The sequence below is a fragment of the Sminthopsis crassicaudata genome, chromosome 3 (assembly GCF_048593235.1).
Source record: "Sminthopsis crassicaudata isolate SCR6 chromosome 3, ASM4859323v1, whole genome shotgun sequence".
NCBI lineage: Eukaryota > Metazoa > Chordata > Mammalia > Dasyuromorphia > Dasyuridae > Sminthopsis > Sminthopsis crassicaudata.
Window position 1 is genome coordinate 461,525,811 of NC_133619.1, and position 27,049 is coordinate 461,552,859.

Consider the following 27,049-nt stretch of genomic DNA (forward strand, 5'->3'; position numbering starts at 1 on the left):
AGGCAAAACACCCCCTCCCACCACTGACTCTTATCCTCATTGGCTGAGAGTCTTACATTCTAACTGAGAGATCTACCCACAAAATTGAACTTGACCAATAAGTACATAGTTGCCCATATTTGGCTGAAATAGGGAGGAGATATCATGAGAGGGGAATGCAATTATGCCCTTGACTAGATGTTCAGAGTCCTTCAGGCCTACTTAAACACTGAAGTAGATGAAGCCTTATTCGATTTTCACAACTGTCTTGAAAGATCTCACCTCATCTCATTCAGTTCCTCCTCTTATTTTGTACACTGAGATCTCTTCAAATTTTTGTAACAATTTAACATTCCCTATGAATTCCTCACTTCCTTCTGGTTTCTGTTAGCCTTGGGCCACTGGCTCCACCCTTGCCCTTTTAACAACATCCATCTAACAGACCCTTCAAGTTTCTCTTCCAACCTGATCATTCCAGATAATGAGTTTTGGACAATTCTGGTTATTAATCTGATCAAACAAGGGATGCAGATAGGGAGTAATATAACACCACTATGGGCTATAAGGCCAAAGCAAAGGAGCTGCTTCCACCAGCTTCCCAAACAAAGACCACCAAGAAGTATTGAACAGTGAGGTCCACATCTGTACAGGAAACACGAGCAAGTTTCCTAATGTTCTTAGGGATTTCTCTTACTAGATTTCTATGTCAGTTGTCCTTGGTCCAATATAAAAAATCCCTGTCCAATTAAGAGGTAGGTGAGTATAGGCAGTTAAACCACAGATCCAATAATGGCCCTTTAGAGCAGGTTGTTCCCTTGAAAATATGTAAAAGGGTCTCTCATCCTAGGGGGCCTCCCCCCCACAAAGATGACATAATGACATTTCCATAAACCTTGCTCCTTCCTCCAACTACAATTGGCAACTGGCCACTGATCTATTAGGTTAAAGGTACTCCAAAATGTGGGATACAGAGTCCCATGTTTCCCAGATGTCCCTGGGGTGACATTGTACCAACCGCATTGATAACTGTACCCAATGTATATGTTCCCTTTGGAATCGGTTACTAAGGACCCAGGCTGGGCTTAAGGGGATAGGTACCCGTGGCCATTGGTTTGATTGTTGGGATACAAAACGGATCCAACAATTTGATAAATTAAAAGTTCTCCCTATATTCTGCATAAGCAGGAGGAACTAGTTCTCATCTCTGGAAAGTAAAGTTCTGGTTTCTATGGCTATCATGAGGAAATAGGTAAACCCAAAGCTCAGGGAAAGCCCCATGAGGTTCAGCTATTATAACACTGTGAAGTTAAGATGAAATTCCCAAGTGAAAATATATCAGGCAAAGAGACCCAAAGTAAGGAAAGTTACACTGTACTATATTCAGAATCAGTGTTCCCATTCATTGGAGATCCCCTCCTCTTATGTAATTTGAGGTCTCCCCTGTCTTCAACTGTCCACTCCGATAAAGGTGGTGCCACAGGTCCTTTTGTTGTGATGTGGTGTGTCCAGTCTCGTTCCTGGGTGCAAATCGCAGTGTCTCAGGTCAGTGCCACCTGGTAGGGTCCGTCCCAGCTTCTGTCCTTCCAGGAACAGATCAACACCCAATCTCCAACCTGAATTCTATGAACAGGGAAACCTCTGGGTTTGATCTGTCCTCCACCAACCGGCTGGGATTTTCACTGTGAAGTTTCACACTTTGATTTTCTCTGAGTTTCTCCACTTCGGGCCCATTTTACATTGGGGAGCAAGGAGAAGTTCCTGGACGCTGGCAGACTGCCTAAACCAGGGCAGGGTGCCTCCCTGCTGGCACCCAGAAGTTCACTTACTCACCGAGTAAAGGATCCGGACTAGCCCCCAAAACTGTGTGGTATGGAAATGGTAAGGGGTCACCATTTAATAAAAAAAGCTGGAGAGAGCTCTAGAAAAAAATCAAAGTTTATTTTACATTCTCACAAGAAGGGTGTCCTACCCTTCAAGCAGACAATCGAAGAGAGGAAGCCAAAAGATAATTTCAAAGATAGTCTGAAAAGGTCTGTTTCAATAGGGCAAAAAGGCTGGCAGAACAAGCACAAGCATGCTGGGCACCGACACTAAGGGCAATGCAGAGTCACTAGATGGTGGGAGGTCTGAGTGGTGGAGAATTTATGGGGAGTAATCTACAGCAGTACTGACTACTCTTCCCTGGCTGCAAGCCAATACAGCACCAGTATGATTGTAAAATATCCAACACAAACACAAAAGGTAAAGGGTTAATCCCAAGATGTCAGAATCTCAGGGGACCTGGTCACACCCACCCAACATTGGAAGTGAGTAGAATGGACTCAGCACAACCACTGCTGCTTATAGAGAAAGCCTCCACTTGTATAGGAAGCTCAGAATACCTCCCTGTCCTAAAATCAGACTTTAAAGTTTTAAAAAAATGAGTAAAAAACAAAGGGAAAACTGACTATAGACAGTTTTTATGGTGAAATAGAAGAACAGATTTCAAACCCTGAGGAGATTAAAAGCAGATCATCTCCAGATGAAGCCCAAAGGTGATATAAATTGGTCCCCATACAAGGCTCTCCTAGAAGAAATTTGAAGAGAGTTGGAAAAAAAAATGGAAAAGGAAATGAAAACTTTGCAAGAGTGTTTGGAAAAGGCATATTATTCATTAAAAGATAGATTTGATACAATGGAAAAAGAAAACAACTCCCTGAAAAACAGAATTTGTGAAATGGGGAAAAATCCATAGAACAAAACAAATCATTTAAAAACTCAATTGGACAAATGCAAAAATAATTAAGAAAAATTAAATGAAGAAAATAATTCACTAAAAATCAGAATTGAACAAATTGAAATGAATGACTCAATAAGACATCAAGTATCAGTCAAACAAAATTTAAAAAATGAAAAAAAAATAGAGAAAAATGTAAAATACCTAGTTGGGAAAACATCTGACCTGGAAAATAGATTTAGCAGAGATAACCTAAGGATTATTGGACTTCCATAAAATCATGATGAAAAAAAGAGCCTAGACACTATTTTTCAGGAAATCCTCAAAGAGAACTGCTCAGATGTCATAGAATCAGAAGGTAAAATTGAAAAAGTTCATCAAACACCTCCTGAAAGAGACCCCAAAATTAAGATTGTGCCTAAATTTCAGAACTATTAGACCAAGGAACAATATTACAAGCAGCCAGAAAGAAAAATTCAAATCAAGAGGAGCCACAATAAGTGTGACCCAGGAGGTAACAGTTTCAATATTAGAAGTATTAAAAGATTGACCTGCCTGGAATATGATATTGCAAAGGGAAAAGGAAGTTGGAATGGAGCCAAGAATAGATTACCCTGCCAACAGCATTTTCTTTCAAGAAAGAAGATGAACATTCAATGAAACAGGTGAATTCCATTTATTTGACCTCCAAATATAGAACTCGAGAAGCATAAAAAGGTAAAAAGAAAATGATTCTTAATTACTGCATCTTAGTTATGTGTTTACATAGAGAGTGTATGTATAATTTTATTTTACTGTTATAATATAAAAAAGAATCTTGAGATAGAAAGGGGATTGTATTGGAAAAGAGGAAATTGAGGTAAAATGAGGGTAATTACATCTCAGGAAGAGGCAAAGGAAACCTATTATGATTGAAAGAAGGAAGGGGGATGAACATCGTGTGAATCTTACTCTCATCAGATTTGGCTCAAAGAGAAAATATTAAACATATTTGGTTGCATTGAGAAACTTTTCTCACCTTATAGAAATGTGGAAGGAGAAAGGGGGAAAAGGGAAGGGATAGGCTGAATAGAAGGGAAAACAGTAATAGTAGGGAAAATATAATAAGGGGGGAAGACTCTAAAGGGGGAGGCCTGCTTTGAGGGGAATAATGCTCATAAGTAAAAATACTAGAGAGGAGGGATAGGAGGAAAATGAAAACAAAAACATAATTTGGGGTTAATAAGGTGGAAGGAAATACAGAATTAGTAGTTTTAACTGTAAATGTGAATGGGGTGAATTCTCCCTTAAAGTGGAAGTGGATAGCAGACTGTATTAAAAGTAGAAATCCTGCAGCATGTTATTTGCAAGAAAACACATTTAAAGCACATTGATACATACAGAGTAAATGTAAAAAGGCTAGAGCAAATACTGTTATGCTTCAGGTGAAGTAAAAAAAAAAAAAAAAAAAAAAAAAAAAAAAAAAAAAAAGCAAGGAGAGCCATCCTGATCTTACATCAAATCTAATTTTAAGGAATTTTCTTCAGATAATTTTTGTTTCTCCTTTTTAAAATGCTCTTCCAGAACTCTCATTTCCTTTCCCTATTTTTCTTTTATCTCTCTTGTAAGAATCTTTTTGAATTTTAACAAGAGAAGCTTGTGAAGTAGGGACCAACTCATATCATCATTTGGGGCTTCATCAAGTGATAACTTTAAGATCCTAAAGATCTTAAATCTTTAGGGTTTAAGGTCTGTTCTTCTCTTTTTACATAAAAACTTAAAAATAAATGTCTGCTCTTAAGGCAATGTTCACTTGGTGGTTGCTGCTTACTGGGCTCCAATTCTGTCCGATTCTGGTTAGGTGTGGCCAGAGTCCACTTTTTCTGGGGTTCAGAGGCTCACTATTTGCCTTTTGTATTTAATTTGGGTTTCTCATAACTAATCTGATAAATGTCTGGCTTGTAACCAGGAGAGAGTAGCCTAAGTCTTGCAGTAGATTCCGGGGGTTCACAGACACTGCAATTTTTTGACTATCTGCCCTGGCTCTCTGTCCCAGCTTGCTGCACTATGTTTGGGTTTGGTAGCCTCTCTCCCCTGACTGATTCAAACAGACCTTTTCTGAAAGTCTTCCAAAGTATCTTCTAGAAATTTGTTATACTCAAAACATTGGTGGGTTCTGTCACTTCAAAACCAATCCAGAGACTTGCTCTGGTGTTGATCTGAGAAATACTAGGCCAAGCTCACATAGAGATGTATTTACTCTCCACCATCTTGGCTCCATTCACAAAATTTTTAATATGAGGAAACCTTAGGGAAAATATGTGTTTATTCTTGATCCCAATCTTCCAGACATTGAGTGAAAACATATAATTACTTAAAAAGACAAAAAAATTCAACTAAATGTACATTTTAAAAAATGGATTCAAAGCCTTTCTCCATTTCTTTCAGTACTTGTGTAAGCATTTTGATCTTTTTCTTGTTGCTCATCACTTTTCCTTAGGTTATTAACTGGGAAAGGACCTTATCTTGGTTTATCATTATATTATATATGTGTGTGAGTGTGTGTGTGTGTGTGTGTGTGTGTATACATATATATATATATATATTTCATATACAAATTTGCCATGTCTTATCAATAATGTTTATTTTTCTTTTGTTTTCACTTACATATCAAATATGTTGGTCAAAAGACACATTTGTATATATTCTACATGTATGTAGTACTTTCTCTTAACAAAAAAATATTATTTTTAATATAGTAGTGAAGTCTCAAGGAAACATAAAATAGTCTGTTGTGAAACAGAGAGGTTAAGTGAATTGTCCCAGGTCACACAGCAAGCCAGCAGCAAAGCTGGAAATATATTGAATAGTAAAAATAGCAAAATGGTAGAATAATTATTTAGGGTTATCTGCAGAGGTATAACTTGAAGTTTTGTGATAAGAGAAATGTATTCTGAATGATAAAGCAAAATTTTTTTAATGGTAAAATCTGGTAGGAGGTAAAATAGTATCCCATACTTCATTCTACATAATTTAGTTCTGAAATAGATAAAACATATGAGAGTGAACTGTATTTAATCTAAATTGTTAAATGGGAAATATATATGTGTGGACAGGTGCAGCCATTCATTCCGATAGGTAAAATCAATCATTTTCCCCTACATTTAATTTGTCATGATAACATAAAGAGTAAAACACTGAAACATAAATCAAATCTAAGTGTATTGAATAAAGTACTATTTCATTTCTTTAAAAAAAGCATTACTTAAGAGCATTTATAACAAAACATAACATTGCCTTTTTCTGCTTCATAATGAGGCAAAATGTTAGTATATTTGTATATATGTATGTATATATACATATAACACAAAAACACTGATAGAAAACCTTTCTTAATTCAACTTTATCTAAAAGATTATATAGAGAATAAATGCTTATATATACAAGGAAATAAAAGTTTTATGGCAATTTTTAAAAAAGAATAAGATAAATGTTATTTGAATATTAATACACTGATCGCCTCTACAATTTTGTTTTCTATAAGTATAGTATGCAACTTTAGAATAGCAGTCTTCTCTTATACCTCATGATCCTCATAAACAAATATTACATTGGAAATGTCATATATTATATTATAGAGATCATAAATTGGAAATAGAGGAAAACAAATAGGTAGCAATTGTAAGTTAATTAGGACAATTGAAACACAATTGTTGCAATACATGTTGTTTTGATCAATTCATTAGAAAAATTCATCACTTCAGAATCCTTGATGTTATAATTTAGTTGTCTATCAGACCCTATTTGGGATTTTTTGGGCAAAAATGCTTACCCTGATGATCTGAATTCATTTTCCAGTAAGCTTAGGGTGATATCTAACTCATAGTTCCCTCCTAGATATAAATTGAGGATATATTTTTACATGAAATCTTTTTTGTCAGTCAGAGATACAGTATGATGGCTCATACCTTTGTCTCTAGGAGAGCGAGTCCTAAAAATAAAAGTAATTGTGTGAAGGATTTGATGTATACTGAATCATTTTATAGTAAAGAAACAGCATTCCACTTGTCCCAGTATTTATTACTTATATTCCTTAATCTTCTCAAGGGAAACAATATGCCTTTAACCAGAGATGAATAATCATTTGGAATCCTATTGAAAACCTTTGATTCTACCTTCTTGACAGATAAAAATATAATAGAGATAATTAGATTAGGAAAGAAACAATTCAGCCCAACTTTCGAGTGAATTGTTAATGGTTATCCATTGAATATTAGCTTTCACATTTTTAGGGAGTGTTACTTAGTTCAAAAGCAATACATGGTTTCAAAAAGGGTTAGAGAATAAAGCATGGTGCAAATTAAAAGATATCAAGTGATAGGACTCAGATTTAAATTCTGTACCTGCCATCTGTGAACATGGGCAAGTAACTGATGACAACCTCAGCTGTGTGACTTCTTTGGTCTCTTCACTCTATAAAATTAGTTACCAAAATTTTACTATATATATAACTATAATTACTATGTGGCTAATAAGATCAATTTTACTCAGAAATGTGTATGCATTTGTGTGTTTGCTTAAATTCATTTAACAATTGCAGATTTCAAAAGAGAGGTTCCAATAAAATGCTTTGATATCATCCTTTTGGAGAACATATCATCTATCTATCTATCTATCTATCTATCTATTAATTTATCTGGATGTCTATCTGTATTGTCTGTCTACTTATCACTATGTTGTTAGTAACTATTCTATTTCTCCCTTCCCCAATTAGTTCTTGATTGATGGTAGCATTAACTAAAAAGAAAAAAAAAAAAAAAAAAAAACTCCTAATACTTACTGGTAGCAGTTACATTGTTGTTGTTGTTGTTGTTGTTGTTGTTGTTGTTGTTGTTGCTGGTTTTTTAATGTGGACTGAAATCATCAAAGGCTTTTCCATCTCATGAAAAGTTAATAAAAATTACACTTCTGTTATTTAATGTTAATCAAAGAAACTTTTTGGACAAAAGCCATTATATAATTTTAAAGAGACATATCAATCTTAATATAGTGATTCTTTAAATCCAAATTTCTATACTTACTGAAAATCAGACCTAAATTACTATATTTATGCTCTTTTTTGCATCTTATTCTGAAAGTATTTTAAAATATTTATTATAATCTATATATTACCTTCATGAGGAACAATTTCTAGAATTTCCCTGGTATTATAATGGTGCAATTTAGAACTTAAATAAGTTAGGTGTACTTAAAGAAGTGAGCTCACTATTCTCCTTATTCATATTTTATTTATGAAATGCCCCTAATCTCCATTTTAAATAATATTTTAATTAATGAATATTTCATAAAATCTATAGAAACTCAGTCGGGTATCTCAGTCTCTTACTTTCAAGTAGATTCCCCAGCTTTATGTATCATTAATATTTTTAGTTGTTTGAATTTGAATTCTTCTCCTATTATTTTCTCTATGTTGGTGGAAAATAATGATCATCATCTATTATATAATGATTTTTTTCCTAAATAATCAGTCTGCTAGAAAGGTCATTATATGAAACTGTAAGAGGTCATATCATCTAACTCCCCTTCCTCAAGTCAAATTAAACTTTCCAACAAAAGTTGGAAAAACATTTTCCAACAAAAATGGTTGCTAAATTTTAAGATTTTTAAAAAACATTTTCAGGAATTTGAAATTTGTAGAATCTTAATGCCTTATTCCAAATATTTTTAAATAAGATTTTCTTCTTTGAATTAAATCAACATTTGTCAAAATTCAATAAATATTTAAGTGAAATCAATTTCCTCTGCTAGAGGATACAAAGAAAAAAAACAGTGCCCATTTCCCTTTATATTTTCATCTTTGTCATTTTCCCCATTCTTTTGTTAAGATTAGAAAAATATAACAGAGGCACTTCCTGTCATTTCTTCTAATTAGATTCCCTCTATGATCACTGCTGATTTTCAAAACCAGTGTGAACCCATTTATCATTTCCCTGTATTAGAATGCAAATAGTTTGTTTAGTCCCTTTTGATTATTTGTGTTATTTTATTGTTTTTCTTTTTCAAAACAACCCTGAGAAGTGGGAACCACTATTATTTTTCTGTTTACAGATCAGGAATTTGAGAGCAAACAGAGATAATATAACTTGCTGAAGACTACACAGCTAATTAATTTTGACATTCGGAATGTAATTTAAATTTCTGTATATTTTTCTGGAAATTTTCCCAAAACCTATATTTGAAATCTGATCTGAAGTGAGAGGGGCAGATAGGAAGGGAAAGAGAGTTTTTGACCTGGGTGACTTACAAGAAATCTTTACTCTTTTAATAGAAAAAGAAGGATAAGATAGCTATAAAATTGAAATCATTTACTAATTTTTTTTTCTTCATTCTTAAATACTTCCAAACTGATTGCCTTCCTCCATTGCCCTAATACAATGAAGCTATTAATAATGCCATTTACTTTTAAAGCTTTTAAGATCTAATTATTATTTCTCCTTAAAACAAATTTTATAGAATGTTAACCCAAATATTACTAAGACATTTCAGAAGTTAGTGGGTTCCTAGAATTACCTGAAGTTTCTGTTCTTTCCTGTAATGTTAAAATCTTAATATAAACTTTTAATATATCAAAACTTTTTAATATACCAATATACCAAGATATTTTTAGCAATTCTGCAAACTTTGATTATTTGACTTTAATTCTACATTTTCAACATTGTTGGAATTAAAATGAAAAGGGACAAATTCTTATTAGCTTTTTTATCTTTTTTCTTTTAACCTACTCTATTGCTAAAAGGCTAAAAGGGAAGTTAATTTTGCTTACTGAGACAATTACTTCATGTAAGAAAATTCATTATTTTTTTACAATGTTTTAAACTTTTTGGCTATAGCCCTTAGAAGGTTTTCTAGAAGATTGCATTTCAATTCTTTACAGGGAACATAATCTAACTCAACTATTCACCAATGAAAAAGAACCCAGAGCAATTATTAGGAGTTACTTCACCCAACTTTATGCCAATAAATTTGACAACCTCAGTGAAATCAAGGAATACCTGCAAAAATATAGATTGCCCAGATTAACAGATAAAGAAATAAATTACTTAAATAGTTCCATTTTAGAAAAATAAATAGAACAAGCTATTAATCAACTCCCTAAGAAACAAATTCCTAGGACCAGGTGGATTTACATGTGAATTCTACCAAACATTTAAAGAACAATTAACTCCAACACTATATAAACTATTTGAAAAATAGGGAAAAAAGGAATTCTACCAAATTCCTTTTATGACACAGACATGGTACTCATACCTAAACCAGATAGGACAAAAACAGAGAAAGAAAATTATAGACCACTCTCCCTAATGAATATTGATACAAAAATCTTAAATAAAATATTAGCAAAGAGATTACAGAAAATCATCCCCAGGATAATACACCAAGAACAAGTAGAATTTATATATGCAGGGCTGGTTCAATATTAGGAAAACTATTAACTACTGATTATATCAGTAGCTTAACTAACGAAAATCATATCTCAATAGATGAAGAAAAAGCATTTGATAAAATCCAACACCCATTCGTAATAAAAACACTAGAGAGTATAGAAATAAAATATCTTTTCCTTAAAACAGTGAGTAGTATCTATTTAAAATCATCATTAAGCATCATATGTAATGAGGATAAACTGGAACCTTTCCCAACAAGATCAGAGATGAAACAAGGTTGTCTATTATCACCATTACTATTCAATATTATATTAGAAATGCTAGCTATGACAATAAGAGATGAAAAAGAGATTAAAGGGATTAGAGTAGGTAATGAGGAAACCAAATTATCATTCTTTGCAGATGATACGATGGTATACTTAGAGAATACCAGAGAATCAACTAAAAAGCTATTAGAAATAATCCAAAACTTTAGCAAAGTTGCAGGATACAAAATAACTCCACATAAATCAGCAGTCTTATATATCACTAACAAAATCCAACAGCAAGAGAGAAAAAGAGAAATTCCATTTAAAATAACTGTTGATAATTTAAAATATTTGGGAATTTATCTGCCAAGGGAAAGTCAGGAACAATATAAATCAAACTACAAAACACATTCCACACAAATAAAGTTAGATCTAAGCAATTGGAAAAAAATCAAGTGCTTGTGGATAGGTTGAGTGAATATAATAAAGATGACAATATTACCTAAACAAATCTTTTTATTTAGTACTATGCTAATTGGATTCCCAAGAAACTATTGTACTGAACTAGAAAAAGTAACAACAAAATTCATCTGTAAGAACAAAAGGACAAGAATTTCAAAGGAATTAATGAAGAGAAAAGCAAATGAAGGTGACCTGACCAAAAAATGCTAGGAAAATTGGAAACTAGTATAGTGGAAATTAGTCATAGACCCATACCTAACTCCATATATCAAGATAATGGCTAAATGGGTTCATGATCTAGACATAAAGGATGATATTATAAAAAATTAGAAGAACATAGCATAATTTACCTCTCAGATTTGTGGAGGAGGAAAGAAGTTGTGACCAAAAAGAGCTAATTATCATTATTGATCATCAATTGTATTATTTTGAATCTTTAATTAAGTTAAATAGTTTTTGTATAAACAAAACTAATGCAGACAAGATTAGAGGGGAAGCAATAAACTGGGAAACAAGTTTTTGTAAAGGTCTGAAACACTTGAGTTAATGCACTGAGCTCAGACAATCAAGCACTTGAGGCTAATTACCAATTGGACAATACTCTATAAGAATATGCTTGGAAAATGGCCCTTCCCATTATCCTGTGCTGGCTCAATTGTATGGTGTATACAGAGAATTGTGGGAGGGACTAGAGGGTGGAGTGAGACAAGCCAGGGTCACTTCTGGGCAGGAGAGGAGGAAGTAAGGTCCTGGAGATCCTACATGTGCATTCCCCTTGACTTCTACTGCTAAAGACCAAGAATAAAGACTTATTTATCCTGACTCCGGCTGATTCTAAGGTATCCAGGGTACTAACTCAGTCATCACAATTTTTACAGTCAAAGGATCTAATAAAGGCCTCATTTCTACAATATATAGAGAATTGACTGAAATTTATAATATTTCAAGCCATTCTCCAACTGATAAATGGTCAAATAATATGAACAACTTTCAGATGAAGAAATTGAAAATATTTATAGCCACATGAAAAGGTGCTTCAAATCACCTTTGATCAGAGAAATGCAAAGAAAGACAACTCTGATACACCACTACACACCTGTCAGATTGGCTAAGATGACAGGAAAAGATAATGCCAAATGTTGGAGGGTTTTGTGGGAAAACTGAGTCACTGATACATTGTGGGTGGAGTTGTGAATGGATCCAACCACTCTGGAGAGCAGTTTGGAACTATGCTCAAAAAGTTATCGAACTATGCATATCCTGTGATACAGCAGTCTTTCTACTGAGATTTTATGCCAAAGAGATCTTAAAGGAGGGAAAGGGACCCACATGTGTAAAAATCTTTATGGTAGCCCTCTTTTCAGTGGCAAGAAACTGGAAATTGAGTGGATATTCATCAATTCAAAAATGACTGAATAAATTATGGTTTATGAATGTTATGGAATATTATCGTGGTATAAGAATGTTATGTAATATTATCGTTCTGTAAGAAATGACCAAGAGGATGATTTCAGAAAGGCCTGGAGAAACCTGCATGAACTGATGCTAAGTGAAATGAGCAAATTGAGATCATTATACACCACAAAAAGACTATAAGACAATCAATTCTGATGGACTTGGCTCTTTTCAACAATGAGATATCAGTTCTACTTGTTCAGTGAAGAAGAGAGCCATCTACACCCAGAGAGAGTACTATGGCAACTGAGCATTCTCTTTCTGTTTTTATTTGTTTTCTTTCTCAGTTTTTTCTCTTTCTTACTTCTTGATCTGATTTTTCTTGTGTAACAAAATAATGTATAAATATGTATACATGTATTGGATGTAACATATATTTCAACATATTTACATGTATTGGACTACCTGCCAGCTAGAGGAGGGCATGGGTGGATGATGGGGAAAATTTGGAACAAAAGGTTTTGCAAGGGTCAATGTTAAAAAAAAAATTACCCATATATATGCTTTGCAAATAAAAGCCCAGAAGCCCAATCTCTTGGAGGCAGAGGCAGATTCATTCCATATTCCACCTTTGTGCTGGTTGGAGGCTTTGTATTCAAAGAAAGTTAGAAGCAAAAGCTGGAAGAGACAAAGGACTAGTGGCAAGAACTCTCGGAACCAAGGAGAGAGATAGGCCTCTAAAATAGCTAACCAGGCTATTTTGAAGGAGACAATAAAAGATCTGGACTTTAACTCCTGGCTGCATTTCAGGTGATTATTACACTGAACTGAAATGAAGGCTGCCTCTGGAAGCTCCCCAAGAAAACTTCTCTCAGAGAACATTATATTTTAGAGAAGAATATTACATTTTAGCATATAGGGGAGCTAAAGCAAGGAGAAAATAGGGCCTAAACTGTAAAGGATAGAACCAAACAGAGTTGGCAGGGACCATTGCTTAAATAGAACATGATGAAAACTTATCCTTATCAGAGAGATCCAAGACAAATTGAGTGAGTAGAGCTCCCCCTAAGTTTTCCTCATAAGGAATGGCAAGTTCAATCAAGGCAGAACCTTAAAAGCTTGGATCAAGGACAAGTGCAAAGAACTCACAAGTCAGTGAAGGGAGGTGTTTGACTTTGGAGAAGCAAATCTTTGGTAATGCTTACTCCATTCCCATTGACACTGTAGAATATAATTGCCCAATTCTATGTCCAATCTGGCTTCTGACACCAATTAATGTCAATATGATTGATTTGGCCTCTAAATTGTGAATGGTTAGAGCCAAACAAAGCAGAGTAGAGAAACAAAAGACTTAGGAATCAAACAAAAGTTTAATTTCAAAATGAGGGAAATTGCTTCTAGGCAAGGATACATATGCCAGGTCCTCACCCCAAGCATAGGAACTTGTGGTAATGTGGGGAGATCTCAGTACTTAAATCTCTTTTTTTTTTTTTTTTTTTTTTTTTTTTTTTTTTTTTTTTTTTTTCTGAGGCTTGGGTTAAGTGACTTGCCCAGGGTCACACAGCTAGGAAGTGTTAAGTGTCTGAGACCAGATTTGAACTCTGGTCCTCCTGAATTCAAGGTTAGTGCTCTATCCACTGCACCACTCAGCTGCCCCTCCGTACTTACATCTCAATGCTTATACCAATGACTACATCATGGGCTGGAATCCTGATGATGAGGGTAACAGCAAAAATGAGACAAGTTTGATTCATAGCAACACTTCATGACCAGGACAGGAGTACTCATTCAGTGCTTATCCAAGTTCCAAGAGCAACTGGTGCTGGTCAAAGCAGTACAGTAATTATATGATTTTGCCAGAGAGTGAGATCATCTGGAAGACCAGTACAAAGCATTATTACACTGTGGGTACTCCCAGGGGCTTGTGGGAACTACTTACAACCAATGAACTTGCTCCTTTTAAAGGTGTAAATCCTTTTCAGAAGTCTAAAGGTGTAAACTCCTTTTAAAGATGTGAACCCTGTAAAGAATTGTTAAGTATGGACTAAGCACCTAGTAAGAATCTAACATCTTCCTCTTTCTTTTGATTCAGAACATAGGGTGGTCATGACCTTGAAACAGGTATACATAAATCCATCAATATGGGAGATATTACACATAATTACATAAATTACATAAATACATAGTAATATAACACATGCTAGAAGTGATGTAACAAATAACAAGATCAAATAATCATAAATTGAGAATTTATTCATGTCCATAAGTCCATTGTCCATTAGTTCATGTGCCAGAAATCCAATAATTCCTGCAAGTTTTAAAGTCCTTCAATAGTCTTCATCAACAATCTTTCATCTCAAGGAATCCAATGATCTCTGCTGGTTTTCAAGTCCTTTAACAGTCTTATCAGCTATGCTCTTTCAGTGTCAGATGTTTCTTAGATTTTCTCCTTTGTTTTGAGGTCTTTCTCTTTTTCTGTCTCTCTGATGGACAAGGAGAATACAACTTGTCATCCTTCTCCATCTGAAGAAATACAAGCAAACCCTCTTCCCCAAGCAGTTAATCTATCTTTTCCCTTCCATTCATCACTTTCTGGGTTTCTCCACATCACCTGGTGATTATCTAAAAATAGTGGAGTTGTTCGTACTGGACACTAACCTTCTGGTGGGTTATAAAACCTGTCTGCTGGAGCCAGTGCATCTTTGTCAAAAATTAAAAAATTAATGGTATAGAGAACTAAATTTAGAAATTCTCTAGGGTTACCTGTGGCTCCCCCTTTCTTTTGTTTTTGGAGGAGTGTCTTCTTCTCTCTACTATTGCCTGACTTTGAGGATTAAAAGGTATGCCAGTGGTGTGTAAAGTCCCATTCTCTTGGAGGATAAAAAGAGACAACATTGAGTCTGAAGATGCAGTCTGGATTGGGTCAAGGACAAGACTTCCCAGGAGAACTTCAGGGAAGCTGGAGGAGATTCAGAGCCAGGATTCAGGAAGAAGAGGAATTAGAGATTCTACCTTCACTCTGGCTGGAGGCTCCAGAAGCCTCCCAAGAAACCTGCTCTCAGAGAAAAGGATTTACAGAAAAGAAACCTCTCCCAGAGAAGGACTTGTGGGTACTTCCAGGGGCTTGTGGGAACTACTTAGAACCAATGAACTTGTTCCTTTTAAAGGTGTAAACTCCTTTTCAGAAGTCTAAAGGTATAAACTTTTAAAGGTGTGAACTAAAGGTGTGAACCCTGAGCTAGAGAATTGTTAAGTATGAACTTAGCACCTAGTAAGAATTTAACATTACACCAAGCTCAGGGCATAGCTTATTTGCAGCCTCTTATCTCTGGAAAATAGGGTATTTCCCCTTTTGATACCTACAATTGAATATTACTGAGGCCTATTGAAATTAACTCTTTTTTAATTAGATAACAGATTTTAATAAACTAAAGCTCTCAGAGATGATCCAATTCAACTTTCAGACTTTGCATATAACCCAGATTTTTCTGGGAATGCCTAGCTTGATCCCAGGTTTTGGACTTGGAACTAGGACTATGCTTTATAAGAACAAAGTTAAGATATGAACCCAATCCTCTTTCCTTTTCCAGAAACTGAGGTAGTACCAAGGCCAGGGGGGCAGGGTGAAATTAAGCCTTCTACATGTTGGAGGAGTAAATTTGTAACTTTTAAAATTATACTTCCTGAACTGAATATTTCTATGTAAAATATAATCTGACTTTAAATGGAATTTATAATCCTCCAAATTGTATAATATAATTTGTATAATGCAAATTCATCTAAGTGAATTCAAGTATAAGGTGATTAACTACCCTCTACAATTGAGAAAATAATATTGCTGGAATTTAGAGCCCTTGGTAGAGAGCCTAGATACTCTTAAATCCCATAACCAGTTTCCACTATACTACATTGATTGAAAAGAAAAATGCAGATGGTAAAGTTCTTTTTATCTCATTGCAAGAAGAGTAAGATGAAAAGAAAGCATACTTCATAAAATATACAGCTAGAAGGGGTCTTAGCAATAATTTAATCTCATACTCATTTTACTTATGAGTAAACAGATCCAAAAGCCTGCTCAGAATTAACAGTTAGCAAATGAAAAAGTCAGTAGATACCCAGATCTTCTAACTCCAAAATAATAGATTTCTTTTCATTGCACCATATTTTTCTGGAGTAGTGAAACTACTTGTCAGTCACCAATCTTTATTTCTCTGTTTCATGAGGCATTTTGAAGCTCTGGAGAGAACATGTAAGAATTTTTATTTGTAAGATTTCATGTCTTTTGCATAAAACCTTTGTTCTGTTATCAGCTTTACCACTGATTTATGGAACATAAATGTTCAAGATAATTCTGCTTGCCAAATAACAATCCCTCAATCCTAAAGGTAGTCCCAAGTTTAGAGGGAAAAAATCAATGAATCAGATATACAGGAAGGTCTCTCAGGTTTTTTCTTTTTAAACTTTCTAAGCTGGAAACCATTTCAGTAGCAACATTTGCATATACATATATATATATATATATATATATATATAGTTTTTTTTTTGTTTAGTTTTGTTATATATATTATACAGAATCTTAGGTGTATGTTGAAATCTGATTCACAAGGAAACCTTTTCATTTAAGCAAAGACAGTATTGTTCTCATTTTCAAATGAAGAAATTGAGAAATAGCAGAAGAAAAGATTTCCATGCATCATTGCAGAAATCATAACCATTCATATACCATCCTGTATGACTATCAGTCATATTATACCATAACTACCCTTTGGGAGAGCTGCCCAATGTATTGAAGAACTGTTTCACACAGAATATACTTAATAAATATTTTCTGAAGGACAGTATTTGATAAAAACTAAATTTAATCAGTATTTTAAACAAGACACAATAATAAGTTCTTTTTATAGGCAATATAAATATTAAAGATGACACACTGATACATACATATAGGAAAATATGTATATATTTTTAATACTTATGCATATATATTTATGTATATATATATATATATATATAAGAGGTTTCTCTCTCCAAACAAAATGACCTTTCCACTATATCTTAATGCCCTATTGTCTGTCTTTCTGAATAGATAAAGAAAATAGAGACCATCATCTATAACATATTACATTGCTTAAGAATTTGCGGTGACCCAGCAAAAATGAGCATCGTTTTCCAGGGAAGAAGATGGACATTTAATGAAATAAATGAATTCCAATTATTCTTGATGAAAAAACCAGACCTACATAAAAGGTTTGATGTTCAAATACAGAACTCAAGAGATTTCTAAAAAGGGAAAAATAAATCTTGAGAACTATACTTCTGCCATAAAAAATATGTAAAGAACATATGTATAATTTGTCCTAGAAACTAGAGGTGGAAAGGAAATGATATCATAAAAAAGTGTAAAGTGGTGGTACTACATCTCATGAAGAGGCAAAGGTAACCTATTATATCTGAGAGAAAAAAAGGAGGGAGATGAACATAGTGTGCATCAATAGACATATTTGATTTATGGTGAAACTTCTTCCACATCATTGAAAAGTGAGAGGGAAGGAGTAAGCTAAGGGAAAGGGAATACAGAAATTGTGAGGAAAAGGGGTAAAATAAGGGGAGGAACTTTAAGGTGGGGGAGGGATCCTAAAAAGGGAGGGCTGTGAAAAGCAAGTGGTGTTCACAAGTTTATTACTGGGTAGGGGGGTAAGAGGGAAGGAAAGGAGAAAAGCATAAGCAGGGGTTAATAGGATGACAAGAAATATAGAATTAATCATTCTAACCATAAATATTAATGGGGCAAACTCCCTCATAAAGAGGAAGCAGTTAGCAGACTGGATTAAAAGTCAGAATCCTACTATATGTTATTTACAAGAAACACACCTGAAACAGGGTGATACATTCAAACTAAAAGTAAAAGGATGGAGCAGAATCTACTATGCTTCAGGCAAAGCCAAAAAAGCAGGGGTAGCCATCCTCATCTCAGATCAAGCAAAAACAAAAATTGATCTAATTAAAAGAGATAAGGAAGGGCATTATATCCTGCTAAAGGGTAGCATTAATAATGAAGCAGTATCAATATTAAACATATATGCATCAAGTGGTGCAGCATCTAAATTCTTTTTTTTTTTTTTTTTTTTTTTTTTTGGGTAAAAAGGACCGCAGCTTTAATCATAGGCCTCAGTGCAATTAAAAAAAATAAATAAATACTGTAATCCATTTTAGAATCTTACATTTGAATAGGGGCCAATAATTTCAGTTTTAGGGACAAGGTTTACTGCAACAGTAAGAAAAACAATTATTCTTTGGGAAATCCTTTGGCAGCTGGGAAGAACAACCACCACTAGCCACACGTTGCGGTTCTTTCTGTAGGACCTTTGTGGAAACCTGAGATTCCGCTCAACCTTTCAGAGAAGACATCCCAGCGCGCATGATCTCATCAACCAGGAGGATATTGGTGGCAATCACAGTGCAAGAGTGAAGCAACTGCTTCTTGACACAATAGTTATCCCAGATGCCGGCTTCAGCAGCAACAATGGGCTCACCTGTCTTTAAGTCAACACCAACAAGTTGTCCTGATTCTGCATGTTCAGCCTGTATCTTAACTAGTGTTTCCTGAAGGTCAAAACCAGAGTTCTGAGCAAGAACCTTGGGAATAATGAGCAGTGCGTCAGCAAAAGCTTGGACTCCAAGACGGGCTCTTACCTTAACATTGGGCTTATGTTTAATGAGAGCTTCAGCGATGGCAACTTCCACTGCACCAGCCCCGGGTACCACACAGCCATCTTCGATGGCATTCTTGACTACTCGCAGGCCGTCTCTCACTGCATCCTTGATCTGGGTGATCGTGTGCTTATTGGGTCCCTTGATCAACAAGGTGACAGATCGAGGGTTGACACACTTCTCGATGAAGGTGAACTTCTCTTCTCCTAGTGTGTATTCATAGACAAGTCCTGCATGTCCCAAACAGTCAGGATTTAAGTCATCTAGAGAATTCATAGCCATTCCACCACATGCAAGAGTCAACCTCTCCATATTTCTTCTTTTTGCCCTGCGGAGAGCTACTATGCCTTCTTTTGCAAGAGCATCTAAAGAAAATGGGTCAATTCCCTTTTGATTAATAACAACAAATCCTTTGTCTGAATCACCACATACTTTTCTTTTCAGTTCTACTATTTTCTTTACTCTATCTTCAATGAATTTCCTTTCTGCTTTTACTAGTTTCTCTCTTTCCTCCGCACTTTTGTAAAAAAATCCAGAATTCACTTCTGTTTTTTTCATATTCTAATGATACATTGCACGTAAGAATGTAAGCATCTTCTAGTCTTTTCTTCATATCAGGATGGCAGGCACCATGGTCCAGAACCAGCTCTCTGATCAACGTTGTGTCAGTTTCCGATTTATGCTTCATCTCCATGATTTCTACCATGAAAAGATCAACAGGTTCACCTGGTCTTCTGACAGCCAGAATTGAGTCCACCACTGCCTCTGTCAGCACGTCGGCCAGGTCAGCATTGACTTTGGTGCGCAGGGATGTTCGGGCAACATCCATGAGGATTTCTCTATCAATTTCTTTGCTTATTTTGATTTGATCCAAGACTTCAAGGGCCTTTGTCTTGGCAGCTTCAAACCCTTCCGTTATGATTCTAGGGTGCAGACCTTCGGAGATGTAGAGGTCCGCCTGCTTCAGCAGCTCCCCGATGATGAGAACGTTGGAAGTGGTGCCATCGCCAGTAATATCATCCTGCGCTGTAGCTACTTTTGCAATCAAGGAGGCCGTGGGGTGTTGAATTTGCATCTCGTGTAACAGCACGTTGCCATCCTTGGTGAGCTTGATGTCTCCGGCGCCAGAAACAAGCATCTTCATGGTGCCCTTGGGCCCCAGATTGGTCCTCAGCACGTCCTCCAGCCCTAGGGCTGTGCTGATGTTCATGGCCAGCACCGCCTGGGCCCGGGCCACCTCGGCTTTGGGATTCAGCGCCTTCACGGCCGGCCGACATGGCTGAGGAGCGGCGGCAGCAGAGCTGGAGGCGGGCACAAGAGAAGCAAGTCCGAAGGTATTCAGTCAGCCGCAGCCCCAAATCTCGTTCCAGCATCTAAATTCTTAAAAGAGAAATTAAGAGAGCTGCAAGAAGAAATAGATAGCAAAACTATAATAGTGGGAGATCTCAACCTTGCACTCTCAGAATTAGATAAATCAAACCACAAAATAAATAAGAAAGAAGTCAAAGAGGTAAATAGAAATACTAGAAAAGTATGATATGATAGATCTTTGCCAAAAGCTAAATGGAGACAGAAAGGAGTATACTTTCTGCTCAGCAGTTCATGGAACCTATACAAAAATTGATTACATACTAGGGCATAAAAAATACAAAATCAAATGCATTAAGGCAAGAATAGTAAGTGCATCATTTTCAGACCACAATGCAATCAAAATTACATTTAATAAAAAGCCAGGTGAAAATAGACCAAAAAACAATTGGAAGCTAAATAATCTTATACTAAAGAATGATTGGGTACAGCAAATCATAGACATAATTAATAACTTCACCCAAGAAAATGACAATAATGAGACATCATACCAAAATGTGTGGGATACAGCCAAAGCAGTAATAAGAGGAAGTTTTATATCTCTACAGGCTTACTTGCATGAAATAGAGAAAGAGAGGGTCAATAAATTGGGCTTACAACTAAAATTGCTAGAAAAGGAACAAATTAAAAACCCCCAGACAAACACAAAACTTGAAATTCAAAAAATAAAAGGTGAGATTAATAAAATTGAAAGTAAAAAAACAAAACAAACAAAAAAAAAAAAAACTATTGAATTAATTAATAAAACTAAGAGTTGGTTCTATGAAAAAACCAACAAAATAGACAAACCATTAGTAAACCTGATTCAAACAAGGAAAGAGAAAAAGCAAATTGTTAGTCTTGAAAATGAAAAGGGAAAACTCACCACTAATGAAGAAGAAATTGGAACAATAGGAGCTACTTTGCTCAACTTTATGCCAATCAATTCGATAACTTAAATGAAATGGAAGCATACCTTTAAAAATATAGCTTGCCCTTTAAGAGAGGAAGAAGTAAGTAGTCTAAATAGTCCCATCTCAGAAAAAGAAATAGAACAAGCTATTAACCAACTTCCTAAGAAAAAGTCCCCAGGACCAGATGGATTTATATGTGAATTCTACCAAACATTTAAAGAACAACTAATTCCAATGCTATGTAAACTATTTGAAAAAATGGGGATTGAAGGAGTCCTACCAAATTCCTTTTATGACACAGACATGGTACTGATACCTAAACCAGGTAGATTGAAAACTGAGAAAGAAAACTATAGACCAATTTCCTTAATGAACATTGATGCTAAAATCTTAAATAAGATATTAGCAAATAGACTTCAGAAAATCACCCCCAGGATAATATACTATGACCAAGTAGGATTTATACCAGGAATGCAGGGCTGGTTTAATATTAGGAAACTATTAGTATAATGGACCATATTAATAATCAAATTAATAAAAACCGTATGATCATTTCAATAGATGCAGAAAAAGCATTTGATAAAATCCAACATCCATTCCTACTAAAAACGCTTGAGAGTATAGGAATAAATGGACTATTCCTTAAAATAATAACAAGCATATATTTAAAACCTTCAGTAAACATCATATGTAATGGCGATAAACTAGAACCTTTCCCTGTAAGATAAGGAGTGAAACAAGGTTGCCCACTTATCACCATTACTATTCAATATAGTACTAGAAACTCTAGCCTCGGCAATAAGAGCCGAGAAGGAGATTGAAGGAATTAGAGTAGGAAATGAGGAAATCAAATTATCACTCTTTGCAGATGACATGATGGTATATTTAGAGAACCCCAAAGACTCTGCTAAAAAGCTATTAGAAATAATTCAGAATTTTAGCAAAGTTGCAGGATACAAAATAAATCCACATAAATCCTCAGCATTTTTATACATTACCAACACAATCCAACAGCAAGAGATACAAAGAGAAATTCCATTCCAAACAAATGTTGAGAGTATAAAATATTTGGGAATATATCTACCAAAAGAGAGTCAGGAATTATATGAGCAAAATTACAAAACACTTGCCACAAAAATAAAGTCAGATTTAAATAATTGGAAAGACATTCAATGTTCTTGGATAGGCCGAGCGAATATAATTAAGATGGCAATACTCTCTAAACTAATCTATTTATTTAGTGCTATACCAATCAGACTCCCAAGAAACTATTTTAATGACCTAGAAAAAATAACAACAAAATTCATATGGAACAACAAAAGGTCGAGAATTTCAAGGGAAGTAATGAAAAAAAATTAAGTGAAGGTGGTCTAGCTGTACCTGATCTAGAACTGTATTATAAAGCAATAGTCACCAAAACCATTTGGTATTGGCTAAGAAATAGACTAGTTGATCAGTGGCATAGGTTAGGTTCACAGGGCAAGATAGTGAATAAAAAAAGCAATCTAGTGTTTGACAAACCCAAAGATCCCAAATTTTGGGATAAGAATTCATTATTTGACAAAAACTGCTGGGAAAACTGGAAATTAGTATGGAAGAAACTAGGCATGGACCCACATTTAACACCACATACTAAGATTAGATCAAAATGGGTCCAAGATTTAGGCATAAAGAACGAAATCATAAATAAATTGGAGGAACATGGGATGGTTTACCTCTCAGACTTGTGGAGGAGGAAGGAGTTTGTGTCCAAGGGAGCACTAGAGACCATTATTGATCACAAAATATAAAATTTTGATTACATCAAAATAAAAAGTTTCTGCACAAACAAAACTAATGCAAACAAGATTAGAAGGGAAGTAACAAATTGGGAAAACATTTTTACAGTTAAAGGTTCTGATAAAGGCCTCATCTCCAAAATATACAGAGAATTGACTTTAATTTATAAGAAATCAAGCCATTTTCCAATTGATATATTGTCAAAGGATATGAACAGACAATTTTCAGATGATGAAATTAAAATTATTTCCACTCATATGAAAGTGTTCCAAATCACTATTGATCAGAGAAATGCAAATTAAGACAACTCTGAGATATCATTACACACCTGTCAGATTAGCTAAGATGACAGGAACAAATAACTGTGAATGTTGGAGGGGCTGTAGGGAAAACTGGGACACTGATGCATTGTTGGTGGAGTTGTGAAAGAATCCAATTATTCTGGAGAGCAATCTGGAATTATGCCCAAAAAGTTATCAAAATATGCATACCCTTTGACCTAGCCGTACTACTACTGGGCTTATATCCCAAGGAAATACTAAAGAAGGGAAAGGGACCTGTATGTGCCAAAATTTTTGTGGCAGCCCTTTTCATAGTGACTAGAAGCTGGAAAATGAATGGATGTCCATCAATTGCAGAATGGTTGGGTAAATTATGGTATATGAATATTATGGAATATTATTATTCTGTAAGAAATGACCAACAGGAGGAATACAGAGAAGCTTGGAGACACTTACATCAACTGATGCTGAGTGAAACGAGCAGAACTAGGGGATCATTATACACTTCAACAATGATACTATATGAGGATGTATTCTGATGGAAGTGGATAACTTCAACATAGAGAAGAGCTAATACAATTCCAATTGATCAATGATTGACAGAATCAGCTACATCCAGAAAAGGAACACTGGGAAATTAGTGTAAACTGTGAGTATTGTTTTTTTTTTTTTTTTTTTTTTTTTGTTTTGTTTTTTTGTTTGTTTGTTTGTTTTGGTTTTTTTTTGTTGTTGTTTTGTTTTGTTTTGTTTTGTTCTGTTTCTCTTAACAGATTATTTTTACCTTGTGAATACAATCCTTCCTTTGCAACAGCAAGAACAACAAAATTCAGTTCTGCACATATATATTGTATTGGAAGGAAGGAGGGGAAAAACTCAGAACAGAAGGGAGTACAAGGGATAATACTGTAAAAAAAAAATACCTATGCGTATGTACTGCCAAAGAAAATGTTATAATTATAAAAATTAATAAAAAAAAATTGTGGTGAAATACTATAGAAGAAAGCTTATGTTCTAGTCCTTTCTCTGACTTTCATTAACTGCGTAATGTTAAAAAAATTCAATTAATTTCTCTATTCCTACATTTCTTCATGTGACATATGGATATAATACTTTTTTATGTACTTCACCAAGTTATAATAAAGATTGAGAAAATATATGTGGAAAATGCTTTAAATTTTAAAATGCTACATTGTGTAAGAAAAAAAAGTAAAGCTATACTGGGCGGAGCCAAGATGGTGGAGAAGATACATGCGAATTTGTAAGCTCCCTTCCTCCCTCATTACCAATTAGTTAAATCAGCCTCAAAAATAACCCTGGACTGATAGAAACCACAAGGATTAGAAGAAGCTCAACATGCCAGCTGAAGAGAATCTGGAGTCTCTACAGAAAAGGTCAGTTCCAAGGGGAGGAAGAAAAAAGGCCAGCACAGATGGTTAGGTGCTAGCACACTGTGCCGCTTGGGCTGGGGAGAACTCTGGGATCAGAGAAGCCATTGTGATAGAGGAATCTGGCACAGGCTGTTAGCTCTTCTCTGCTTATAAAACAGCAGTTCAGAAGAGAAATCAAGCCACTTTAAAATATAAAGCTAGATCCTAGAACCACACCAATCCGGAAGTGACCTAACAGATCTCGGCAGAGCTCTGAAGCCGCCTTCTACTGTCCAGGATTTCACCTTGGAGTAGTTAAGAGCCTGAACAGCTGGGACACAACCCGAGGTAACATCTAATCCATATAGGGCCAGGCTTGGCCTGTGGCTGTGAAACTCTAGCAGCAGAGGAATTCACAGAGAAGCAGAACCTTTGAAGTAGGGACTGCGGTTTCGGGGCAGACACTTCCAGTTTGACCACAGGGGCTTTTCAGGTCACCTGCTGATATCCACGCCCTACAGACGCATTGGCTGGGCATTGTGTTGCTTTTACTGTTCAGTCTTAAACCTCATGGAAGTTGCTAGGTCACACAGTGGGGTCCTTCACTAGGCAACCCTTACAGTGCTGTCGTATCACCTCTGAGGCATTTCCAGGGAGGGGGAGGGAAACTCTCTCCCAGAGCTCTCTCTTAGTTAAGGCACAGGAACAGCTTCTGCATGTATCCAATCTGGGAGGAAGCTTGTAAATAAATAAATAAATAAACTTCTTACCCCAAGGGCAGACCCCAAAAGATTTTTAACAATGAGTAAAAAGCTTAAGGGAACAATTGATTTCTTCTACACAGAGAAAGAGCGGGTATCCAACCCCGAGGAAGTTAATAACAGAGAGTCAGCAGATAACACTCTAAAGGGGAACGATACCTGCCTCCCATCACATAACTCTCTCCTAGAAGAGAATGTTAAAAAGTTAAGAGACTATGAAGAAAAATGGGAACAGAAAAGAGAAGCTATGATAGAGAATAACAATGTCCTGAAATTTGAGTTGGAAAAAATAAAGAATTCACAGGAGATGCAGGGAAACAAAATTTGTGAATTAGAAAAGGTTAAAAAATCACAGGAAAGTAGGATTTCTGAATTGGAAAAGATAAAAAAGTCTCAAGAAAGTAGGAGTTCTGAATTGGAAAAAAAATAACTCTCTAAAAAAAATTAGGGAAATGGAAAAAAACTCAATAGAGCAAAATAATTCATTTAAAAACTCAATTGGGCATATACAAAAATAACTAAAAAATGAGAATGAAGAAAATAACTCATTAAAAATCAGGACCAAACAAACAGAAATGAATGATTCATTGAGAACCCAAGAATCAGTCAAAAAAACCCCAAAAAAACCCGAAAAGCTGGAGAATAACGTCAAATACTTAACTGGGAACATCTATAGACCTGGAAAATAGATCTATGAGAGATAATCTGAGGATCATTGGACTTCCTGAAAACTATGATCAAAAAAAGAGCCTAGATACTATTTTACAGGAAATCATCAAAGAGAACTGTCCAGAGAAAATATAAACAGAAGGGAAAATAGGCGTTGAAAGAATTCATCAAACACCTTCTGAAAAAGACTCTAAAAAAAGAACTCCACAGAACAATGTGATTAAGCTGCAGAACTAACAAACAAAGGAAAAAATATTGTAAGCAGCTAGAAAAAAAACAATTTAAATACCAAGGTGCCACAATAAGTGTCACTCAAGATCTGGCTGCGTCCACATTAAAAGATTGAAGGGCTTGGAACCTGATATTCCAAAAGGCAAAAGATCAAGGATTGCAAACAAGAATAAATTATGCAGCTAAGTTTAGCATTTTCTTCCATGGAAGAAGATGGTCATTTAATGAAACAGAGGAATTCCGTTTGTTTCAAAGAAAAAAAAAACAGACTTAAACAAAAAAATTTGATCTATATCCAAAAGACTGAAGAGAAACAGAAAAAGCTATAAAAGAACTCTTGAGAACTGTATCTTTGTTGTGGATATACAGAAAGTCTGCATGGATAATTTGATTTTACTGCTATAAAAAAGTGGGAGTAGTTAAGGGAAAGGGGTAGTATCAGAAAAAGAGGAAGGAGTGATAAAAAGAGGGAAACTACATCCCAGGAAGAGGCATAGAAAATATACCACATCTGAGGGAATTTAGAGAGGGGGAGAAACATTGTGTGAATCTTACTCTCATTAGAGTAGTCTCAAAGAGTAAATAATTGACATATTTGTTTTTCAGAGAATTCTCTCTCACCTCATTAAAAGGGGAGAGAGGAAAAGGGAAAAAAAAGGGGAATAAGGGAAGGGACTTAGAAGAAGGGGGGAGGGATATTTAAAAAAGAAGGCTGTGCATCACAAGTGGGGTCTATAAATTAAATATTGGGGAAGGGGTTCAGGG

The 27,049-nt window shown here is 35.2% G+C and overlaps 1 pseudogene; it reads right to left on the reverse strand.

Annotated features, from left to right (window-relative positions):
* Positions 1-18,401: 18,401 nt before the first annotated feature.
* On the reverse strand, positions 18,402-20,277 carry LOC141562969 (T-complex protein 1 subunit zeta pseudogene; annotated as a pseudogene).
* Positions 20,278-27,049: the final 6,772 nt, after the last annotated feature.